The sequence below is a fragment of the Bubalus bubalis genome, chromosome 8, assembly GCF_019923935.1.
Source record: "Bubalus bubalis isolate 160015118507 breed Murrah chromosome 8, NDDB_SH_1, whole genome shotgun sequence".
Classification (NCBI taxonomy): Eukaryota; Metazoa; Chordata; class Mammalia; order Artiodactyla; family Bovidae; genus Bubalus; species Bubalus bubalis.
This window is the reverse complement of record NC_059164.1, coordinates 80,648,288-80,659,468: the sequence shown is the minus strand read 5'-3', so window position 1 is coordinate 80,659,468 and position 11,181 is coordinate 80,648,288. Positions and strand designations below refer to the sequence as shown.

The following is an 11,181-nucleotide window of genomic DNA, read 5'->3' as shown; positions in this document are numbered from 1 at the left end:
TTGCAATCTGGATAGCTGGCTCCCTGGAATCTCTCTGCCCTTTTCTCTACCTCCCATTTCCAAGGCTCACTATGTATGACTTGGTGGCCACTCTTAGGACTCTAACATCTACCCTAGTGCTCCTAGTGAGCGAGGGGCCAGATTTTGATCCTTCTGCCTGGAAATGTTGCTAGAAATACCAATATTTCTCCAGGAACCAACTGCATCAGAATCTTCTAGGATGCTGCTTACATCCAGACTCCTTTGGTGAACCCTGGACTTGCTGCAATAGAATCTCTGAAGGTAGAGATGAGAATTATGCATTTTAGCCAGATCCCTAAGTGATTGTGAGGCAAGCCAAGGCTTAGAAATTGCTTCATATACTTGTGACTTCATAGACATGATGATGATGATACCTGCTGTCTACGTAACAAGTGTCTGTGTTTATGCTGCCACTTCCCCACTCCACCACCGTGACTGTGAGTGATGTGAGCACCAGCCAGGGTGCATAAGCATGAACCACCTGGCTTCCATCCCCGGAAACACATCATAGAATAAGTTTTTCAGCCCTTTCCTGGGCCCTCTTTTTTCATCCATCAGGCTAATGTTTCTGAGCAAGACTCTTTGCTGAGAAGCCTTAATTTATACCCCTAACGCTAAAGTTAAAATGTCAAGGATTAAAAAATTGAATTTCTATGTGGTACATATACACACTAGAATATTACTCAACCATAAAAACAAAATAATTCCATTTGCAGCAACATGGGTGCAATTAGAGATAAGTGTACTAAGTGAAGTCAGAAAGAGAAAGACAAATACCATATGGTATCACTTATATGTGGAATCTAAAAGAAAAGTGAAAAGAAAGAAAGTGAAGTCACTCAGTCGTGTCCGATTCTTTGTGACCCTGTGGACTGTAGCCCACCAGGCTCCTCCGTCCATGGGATTCTCCAGGCAAGAATACTGGAGCGGGCTGCCATTTCCTTCTCCAAGGGATCTTCCAGACACAGGGATCGAACCCAGGTCTCCCGCATTGCAGGCAGACGCTTTAACCTCTGAGCCACCAGGGAAGCCTAAAATATGGCACAAATGAACTTATCTATGAAACAGAAAAAGACTCACAGACATAGAAAACAGACTTGTGGTTGCTAAGGGGGAAGGGGGGTGGGAGAGAGATAGATTGAGAGTTTGGGATTAGCAAATGCAAATTATTATATAGAGAATGGATAAACTACACGGTCCCTACTGTATAGCACAGGGAACTATATTCAATATCCTGTCATAAATCATAATAGAAAAGAGTATGAAAAAGAATGTATACATCCATATATAAACTGAACCACCGTACAGCAGTGATTAGCATGACCTTGTAAATGACATTAGCATGACATTGTAAATCAACTTCAATAAAATAAAATTTTAAATAAATAAAGGCTACCTACCAAAACAATTGTGTGGTGGGTAGCTTTGCCCAGCTGAAGCACCTTTTATTTCTGTCGGTCTGTCCGTCTGTGGAGGGCGTGGCATGCCACTGTCCCTTTGACGTAAGCAGGAATAAGTTGAAAGTGAGCATCTGCTGTTTCTGTTAGACAGAAACTATGAGGATAGGGATGTTAAATCCACCCTAGGATTCAAGGACTCAGTGTTAGTAAAGGCAGTGAAGTCCAACTTGTTGCCCATGGCAGGAATCCCATACCCTCATACTCACTGAGGGGACATTGTCTTAGATGCTGACTTCTGAAGCTATCTTCCCTTGGATCTGTTTTCAGGTATATTTTTCATCTGAGTACTCAAGTGCTTCCTCACCCAGCAAGGCTCAGAAAAGAGATGAAGCATAAAAAAGCCTAGGAGGTCACTAACACTGGTCACTAGTGTTACTAGTGTGGACACTAATCTCAGAATCTGTGCAGTGCTGTCCAATGTAGTAATACAAGCCACATCCGGCCACTGAGCACTTGAAATGTGGTTGATGAAGAATGTGCTATAAGTGTGAAACACACACCAGCCTCTGGACACATAGCAAGAATATAAAATATCCCATAGACAGATAGGTAGCATGTTGAAATGATAATATTCTGGATATATTGGGTTAAGTAAAAGGTATTATTAAAATTAATTTTACTTGTTTGTCATTTTCAAATTTGGCTACAAGGCAATTTAAAATTATATAACATGGTTTAGATGCTATTGGTCTGGACCTATGGTGTTTACCTAATGGTTTCCACTATTTCTAACCAGGCTTCCCTTGTGGCTCAGTCAGTAAAGAATCCCCCTTAAATGCAGGAGACCACCTGCAATGCAGGAGATGCAGGTTCGATCCCTGGGTTGGGAAGACCCTCAGGAGAAGGAAATGGCAACCCACTCCAGTATTCTTGCCTAATAAATCCCATGGATAGAAGAGCTGGAGGACTACAGTCCATGCAATCACAAGAGTTGAACACGACTTAGTGATTACACCATGTCAAGGCTGTATATTGTCACCCTGCTTATTTAACTTATATGCAGAGTACATCATGAGACACGCTGGGCTGGAAGAAGCACAAGCTGGAATCAAGATTGCCGGGACAAATATCAATAACCTCAGATATGCAGATGACACCACCCTTACCGCAGAAAGTGAAGAGGAACTAAAAAGCCTCTTGATGAAAGTGAAAGTGGAGAGTGAAAAAGTTGGTTTAAAGCTCAACATTCAGAAAATGAAGATCATGGCATCTGGTCCCATCACTTCATGGCAAATAGATGGGGAAACAGTGGAAACAGTGTCAGACTTTATTTTGGGGGGCTCCAAAATCACTGCAGATGGTGACTGCAGCCATGAAATTAAAAGACGCTTACTCCTTGGAAGGAAAGTTATGACCAACCTAGATAGCATATTCAAAAGCAGAGACATTACTTTGCCAACAAAGGTCCGTCTAGTCAAGGCTATGGTTTTTCCTGTGGTCATGTATGGATGTGAGAGTTGGAACTGTGAAGAAGGCTGAGCACCGAAGAATTGATGCTTTTGAACTGTGGTGTTGGAGAAGACTCTTGAGAGTCCCTTGGACTGCAAGGAGATCCAACCAGTCCATCCTGAAGGAGATCAGCCCTGAGATTTCTTTGGAAGGAATGATGCTAAAGCTGAAACTCCAGTGCTTTGGCCACCTCATGTGAACAGTTGACTCATTGGAAAAGACTCTGATGCTGGGAGGGATTGGGGGCAGGAGGAGAAGGGGACGACAGAGGATGAGATGGCTGGATGGCATCACTGACTCGATGGACGTGAGTCTGAGTGAACTCCGGGAGTTGGTGATGGACAGGGAGGCCTGGCGTGCTGCGATTCATGGGGTCACAAAGAGTCAGACACGACTGAGCAACTGAACTGAACTGAACTGTTTTTAACCTTTTGGGGCTTAACCACTTCCCTAGCATGATCTTTCTGGTTCCTCCTAGTTCTTTCCTTCACGGTGAGTCCTATCTTGTTGCCCATGGAGCTGTGTGACACATTTCAGCTTATGTTAGAAAGTCTTCCTGGGGTGCCCCAGTTTGCCCACTCCATTGCTACATGATTCTAGTGGTTAGAAGATTCTTTTTTATACATAAACCAAAATAGGCTTCCCTGGGACAGCTTTCTATGAGAAGAAATGAGTCATGATTAATGATAGTGGAGTAATACATGTAAGCCATTTATTTAATCAATTCCCTATTGCTAGTTATTTAGTCTATTTTCAAGTTTCTAAATTTTGTATTATGATAATCATCTTTATGTTTAAATCTTTGTACCAATGTTAAATCATTTCCTTTGGATCAGTTCTTACTAATATAATCTTTTAAGCTTTTGACGCCATTCTGTATTACATGAACAATGTTAGGTATTATAAATTTTAAAAATTTTATAATTCTTCAGATCAGATCAGTTGCTCAGTCGTGTCTGACTCTTTGAGACCCCATGAATCGCAGCACGCCAGGCCTCCCTGTCCATCACCAACTCCCGGAGTTCACTCAGACTCACGTCCATCGAGTCAGTGATGCCATCCAGCCATCTCATCCTCTGTCGTCCCCTTCTCCTCCTGCCCCCAATCCCTCCCAGCATCAGAGTCTTTTCCAATGAGTCAACTGTTCACATGAGGTGGCCAAAGCACTGGAGTTTCAGCTTTAGCATCATTCCTTCCAAAGAAATCTCAGGGCTGATCTCCTTCAGAATGGACTGGTTGGATCTCCTTGCAGTCCAAGGGACTCTCAAGAGTCTTCTCCAACACCACAGTTCAAAAGCATCAATTCTTCGGTGCTCAGCCTTCTTCACAGTTCCAACTCTCACATCCATACATGACCACAGGAAAAACCATAGCCTTGACTAGACGAACCTTTGTTGGCAAAGTAATGCCTCTGCTTTTGAATATGCTATCTAGGTTGGTCATAACTTTCCTTCCAAGGAGTAAGCGTCTTTTAATTTCATGGCTGCAGTCACCATCTGCAGTGATTTTGGAGCCCCCCAAAATAAAGTCTGACACTGTTTCCACTGTTTCCCCATCTATTTGCCATGAAGTGATGGGACCAGATGCCATGATCTTCATTTTCTGAATGTTGAGCTTTAAACCAACTTTTTCACTCTCCACTTTCACTTTCATCAAGAGGCTTTTTAGTTCCTCTTCACTTTCTGCCATAAGCATAGTGTCATCTGCATATCTGAGGTTATTGATACTTCTCCCGGCAATCTTGATTCCAGCTTGTGCTTCTTCCAGCCCAGCGTGTCTCATGATGTACTCTGCATATAAGTTAAATAAACAGGGTGACAATATACAGCCTTGACGAACTCCTTTTCCTATTTTGAACCAGTCTGTTGTTCCATGTCCAGTTCTAACTGTTGCTTCCTGACCTGCATACAAATTTCTCAAGAGGCAGATCCGGTGTTTTGGTATTCCCATCTCTTTCAAAATTTTTCACAGTTTATTGTGATTCACACAGTCAAAGGCTTTGGCATAGTCAATAAAGCAGAAATAGATGTTTTTCTGGAACTCCTTTGCTTTTTCCATGATCCAGCAGATGTTGGCAATTTGATCTCTGGTTCCTCTGCCTTTTCTAAAACCAGCTTGAACATCTGGAAGTTCACGGTTCACATATTGCTGAAGCCCGGTTTGGAGAATTTTGAGCATTACTTTACTAGCGTGTGAGATGAGTGCAATTGTGCGGTAGTTTGAGCATTCTTTGGCATTGCCTTTCTTTGGGACTGGAATGAAAACTGACCTTTTCCAGTCCTGTGGCCACTGCTGAGTTTTCCAAATTTGCTGGCATATTGAGTGCAGCACTTTCACAGCATCATCTTTCAGGATTTGGAATAGCTCAACTGGAATTCTATCACCTCCACTAGCTTTGTTCGTAGTGATGCTTTCTAAGGCCCACTTGACTTCACATTCCAGAATGTCTGGCTCTAGGTCAGTGATCACACCATCGTGATTATCTGGGTCATGAAGATCTTCTTTGTACAGTTCTTCTGTGTATTCTTGCCATCTCTTCTTAATATCTTCTGCTTCTGTTAGGTCCATACCATTTCTGTCCTTTATCGAGCTCATCTTTGCATGAAATGTTCCTTTGGTATCTCTGATTTTCTTGAAGAGATCCCTAGTCTTTCCCATTCTGTTGTTTTCCTCTATTTCGTTGCATTGATCGCTGAAGAAGGCTTTCTTATCTCTTCTTGCTATTCTTTGGAACTCTGCATTCAGATGCTTATATCTTTCCTTTTCTCCTTTGCTTTTTGCTTCTCTTCTTTTCACAGCTATTTGTAAGGCCTCCCCAGACAGCCATTTTACTTTTTTGCATTTCTTTTCTATGGGAATGGTCTTGATCCCTGTCTCCTGTACAATGTCACAAACCTCATTCCATAGTTCATCAGGCACTCTATCAGATCTAGGCCCTTAAATCTATTTCTCACTTCCACTATATAATCATAAGGGATTTGATTTAGGTCATACCTGAATGGTCTAGTGGTTCTCCCTACTTTCTTCAATTTAAGTCTGAATTTGGCAATAAGGAGTTCATGGTCTGAGCCACAGTCAGCTCCTGGTCTTGTTTTTGTTGACTGTATAGAGCTTCTCCATCTTTGGCTGCAAAGAATATAATCAATCTGATTTCGGTGTTGACCATCTGATGATGTCCATAGTAATTTTGTTAAAAAATTTGCATTAAAATTTTACATGGCTTAAGGGAAGTTTAAAATGATAATTACTAAATGGCAAGAATAGAGTGGTGGGATGGGGGACAGAGGGAGGTTCAAGAGGGAGGGGATATATGTTTATACACAGCTGATGCACTTTGTTGTACAGCGGAAAATAACACAACATTGTAAAGCAATTATATTCCAAGAAATACATAAATGAAAAAAAGAACTTAATTTCTCCTCAAGTTCCCTTTCTGTTGATGTGCTGTGCTGGGTGCTAAGTCGCTTCAGTGGTGTCCGACTCTTTGCGACCCTATGGACTATAGCCCTCCACTCTCCTTTGTCCAGGGGATTCTCCAGGCAGGAATACTGGAGTGGGTTGCCATGCTCTCCTCCAGGGGACCTTCCTGACCCAGGGAACGAACCTATGTCTCATTATGTCTCTTGTGTTAGCAGGAGAGTTCTTTACCACTAGCACCACCTGGGAAGCTTCTTTCTGTTGATAGCAGAAGTTAAATAGAAATCAAATGCCAGTTCTGACGTGTATGTTTTCTTCTAGAGGTGATTTATGCATTTTCTATAGAAAAGTACCATTAAATGCACCCTTTCTATGCCTTTAATTTTCACATTTATATTTTTTTTTCTTTTATTTTATTTTTAAATTTTACATAATCGTATTAGTTTTGCCAAACATCAAAATGAATCCGCCACAGGTATATATGTGTTCCCCATCCTGAACCCTCCTCCCTCCTCCCTCCCCATACCATCCCTCTGGGTCGTCCCAGTGCACCAGCCCCAAGCATCCAGTATCATGCATCGAACCTGGACTGGCAACTCATTTGAAAATATGGAACGCTTCACGAATTTGCGTGTCATCCTTGCGCAGGGGCCATGCTAATCTTCTCTGTATTGTTCCAATTTTAGTATATGTGCTGCCGAAGCGAGCACTATATATATATATTTTTTTTAAAGAAAATTCTAGGCTGGCTTAAAAAAAAAGTCCTCCTTAACAAATGTCACTTATTACCTTAGTCTTGTGATAACACACAAGGAATCCATTTTAAGCAACGATTTATTTTCCTCCTTCTTTTCTTTTTCCTTTTACTTTTCTTTCCTTTCTTTCCACTTGCCTTTTCTTCAGATGGAAGAGTAAGCAGTCAGATCCTGAGTATTCTGGGACCCACGAGGGACAAGTTTGCCTACCCTTGTGTCTTGTGAGCTGGAAAAGGTGGGTACTAAGCCCCTGGGCCAGGCTGCCGAATCTCTCCTCTAAGACCTGCTGGTGGAGACAAGAAGTGAGAAATGACTGACTTATTGTTATTTTAAGAGATTTCAACCTCTCCTCCTCAGGATTATTTCTTTATTTTATCTCTCTATTCCAACAAAGGTCCATCTAGTCAAGGCTATGGTTTTTCCAGTAGTCATGTATGGTTGTGAGAATTGGACTATAAAGAAAGCTGAGCACCTAAGAATTGATGCTTTTGAACTATGGTGTTGGAGAAGACTCTTGAGAGTCCCTTGGACTGCAAGGAGATCCAACCAGTCCATCCTAAAGGAGATCAGTCCTGGGTATTCATTGGAAGGACTGATGTTGAAGCTAAAACTCCAAAACTTTGGCCACCTGATGCGAAGAACTGACTTATTTGAAAAGACCCTGATGCTGGGAAAGATTGAAGGCGGGAGGAGAAGGGAATGACAGAGGATGAGATTGTTGAATGGCATCACCGACTCAATGGACATGAGTTTGAGCAAGCTCCAGGAGTTGGTGATGGACAGGGAGGCCTGGCATGCTGCAGTTCATGGGGTGTCAAAGAGTTGGACACAACTGAGCAACTGAACTGAACTGAACTGATTTCAAATTAACAAAGTTTTGCATATAATTGACTTTATATAAATATGTATTGAATGAATGAACTAATAAATGTATATATCAGTGGGTGACTGTTAACCCTGGAAATATCTGGTTAGGCTTGTTACAGCAATACCAAAGATTTATGGCAAGTCACATACAGATGGTGAGTCACATAATGATCCATATGTCACTCACTGTAAATGATCAGTGACAGGGTAGCACATATACTATTGGGATATCACAGAATTATACATTGTTAGACCTGGAAAGGGCCCTTGACCTTTTCATGTCCCAAGGTTCCCAACTAGTGAATACCATCAGACTTTAGCTGACAGATGTATTTATTTAGCTTGCATAGTCTCACTGCTGGAGAAGGCAATGGCACCCCACTCCAGTACTCTTGCCTGGAAAATCCCATGGACGGAGGAGCCTGGTGGGCTGCAGTCCATGGGGTCGCTGGGAGTCGGGCACGACTGAGCGACTTCACTTTCACTTTTCACTTTCCTGCATTGGAGAAGGAAATGGCAACCCACTCCAGTGTTCTTGCCTGGAGAATCCCAGGGACAGGGGAGCCTGGTGGGCTGCTGTCTATGGGGTTGCACAGAGTTGGACACGACTGAAGCAACTTAGCAGCAGCAGTCTCATTGCTGACTTTTACTTATTTTTTATTTATTTTTTACTTTTATTTATTAATTTTTAAATTTTATTTATTTTAGGCTGAGCCGCATGGCTTATGGGATTTTAGTTCCCTGACCAGGGATTGAACCCAGACCTTGGAAGTGAAAGCACAGAGCCCACACCACTGGGTCGCCAGGCAACTCCCTACCTTTAAAGTGGTTACCAACATATACATATGGGAGATTCATATACAGTGTTTGGAGCTTTTTTAAACTGGAAATTCTGGCACCACTAGGTCCATAGCTACACACAACAGCCTGGGCTGAGTAGCTGCTGCCCTCTTTTATTCAACCAATAGTGGATTTTCATTCACTTGTCAAATGATTGCTATATATTTAAGGCAACTTGCTCATTTTTCTGTTTAATCTATGACTTAGTGAAGTTTTCTTGCTATGATTCTAGACTTGCTGACTGATTCTTGGAAGCACATTCAAGTATAGTTTGGGTCTATCCCCCATCTTAAAATTCTTTTTTTTTTTTTTTTTTTTGCCACCCCTTGCAGCATGTGGGATCTCAGTTCCCTGACCAGGAATGGAACCCACGATTGCTGCACTGGAAGCCCAGAGTCTTAACCACTGTACCACCAGAAAGTTTCTGCCCTCTTTTAGATGGGATGTGTTCTATCCATCGGTAGAGCCCCAACCACACACAGCACACTTGACAGATACACAGGACTTTTCTGGCCCTTTGGAGATTGTATTTGTGATGCCAAATCAAGTCTGATGCCAATGTAGTTAAGGAAAATGAAGCCCACTGAATTTATCTCCCTAAATATTTTGCTTGATCTTCCCTATACCATCTTCCATCTATTGCCAGAGTAAGCTCTGGAAAATATAAATTTGCCTAGGTCACACTCCTGCTTAAAATCCTCCAGTGGTTCTACTAGGCCTAAAGATTCTGATCTTATCATGGTTTATGAGACCTTTCAGTGCCAAGCCTGCTTTACCAACCTTAACTCAGAACAACTCTGCCTCACCAGCCATACCAGGTAACTTCATGTTTCTCTACTCTGCCCTTCCTCTTTGCCGCAGGGTCTCCATTCCTGCTGTTCCCTTTTCCTAGAAGGCTCTTCCCCATCTCTTAGTCTGACACTTTCTTATGTGCTTAGGTCAGACACCTGTGATTATCCCCTGTGAATCCTTCCACCCTCACTTCATCATCTTTGCCGTGGACACAGTTCACAGTCCACTTTACAGTCTCTGGAACAGTTTAGTATGACTTCTCCACTAGGCTGTATTTTCCTTGCAGATGGGAACCACAAATCACTCTCTCTCTTTTTTTTTAGGCCACAGCATGTGGGATCTTAATTCCCCAATTAAGGATCAAACCCATGCCCCCTGCGTTGAAAGTGTGGAGTCTTAACCACTGGACTGCCAGGAAAGTCCCACAAATCATTTATTTTTATCCTCATTATTTATTCTAGTGCTCAATAAATGTTGAATGAGTGAATGACAGCCTTGCTCCATGTGACTTATTTAGTAAAATAGCCATGAGAAACTATGGTCTGCCCCTGATTCCCTGTAGGGTTATGACCAAGGATCCTTTGCAAACTGGAGACAGCATAGGGACAAGCTTCACTCCTTCCATATTACCAGACTGACTCAGGAACCTTAGTCTTCAGTATTTGTTGATTTTATTCCTGCTGTTTCTTCTACACAAATTGTATAACTTATTGTGACTTCAGCTTCTCACTTTAAAATTTGGCTCCCAAGTCCCTGGAAGTCCAGTGGTTAGGACTCCATGCTCTCACTGCCAGGACCTGGGTTCAATTTCTGGTCCGGGAGCTAAGATACCACAGGCTGCTCAGCATGGTCAGGGGGTAAAAATGATTCCCAAATCTCTATTTGCCTCCAGATAATTAATATAAATCAATCATTGAAATTCTATACTCCTTGCTAGTGGGTTCATAAATGGGTTTGTGACCAAAACCTGGCTAGTGAGATGTAGGGACAAGGATGCTGGATGAGAACAGATGTGTTCTATGTCTATCACCTGGACACTGTCATTTTAGAATGTGATGTTTAGACATCCTGCAGATATCTTGCCACCAACCTGAAAATGAAGCCAGTATTAAGGATGACAGAAAGATGCAAAAAAAAAAAAAACCCTGAAATGAAGGTATCATTGAAGAGCTAAACCAGTCAACCCTGATTCTTTTTACAGTATGAAGGTTAATTGCTAATTGCTACATTAGGTGATAAATTTCCTTTCTGTTAAGCCAATTTAAGTCTTGTTTCTAGACTTTAATTTGGAACCAAAACATGTTACCTGATATAGTTCTCCAGTTCTCACTATCATTCCTAAAATAACTGCATATAATCCTCAACTTTTTAATCTCTTTGTTAGTCTATGAATAGCTTCATTAGATAGGCTTTGGATGATCTAAAATTGAGCACCAAAAAGGTGGAAGTGACGGGACCAGGAGTTCTTTAAGTGTTTGTTTTCTTTGGATCAATTCTACACATTGTTGTTCAGTCACTAACTTGTGTCTGACTTTTTGTGACCCCATGGACTGCAGCGTGCCAGGCTTCCCTGTCCTTCA

The 11,181-nt window shown here is 42.0% G+C and overlaps 1 non-coding gene across 1 annotated transcript; it reads right to left on the bottom strand.

Moving 5' to 3' along the window:
- Nucleotides 1-6,950: 6,950 nt before the first annotated feature.
- LOC112586720 lies at nt 6,951-7,057 on the bottom strand. Its single transcript, XR_003111206.1, has one exon. It is a non-coding gene; the product is annotated as a U6 spliceosomal RNA (small nuclear RNA).
- Between the last annotated feature and the right edge of the window lie 4,124 nt (nt 7,058-11,181).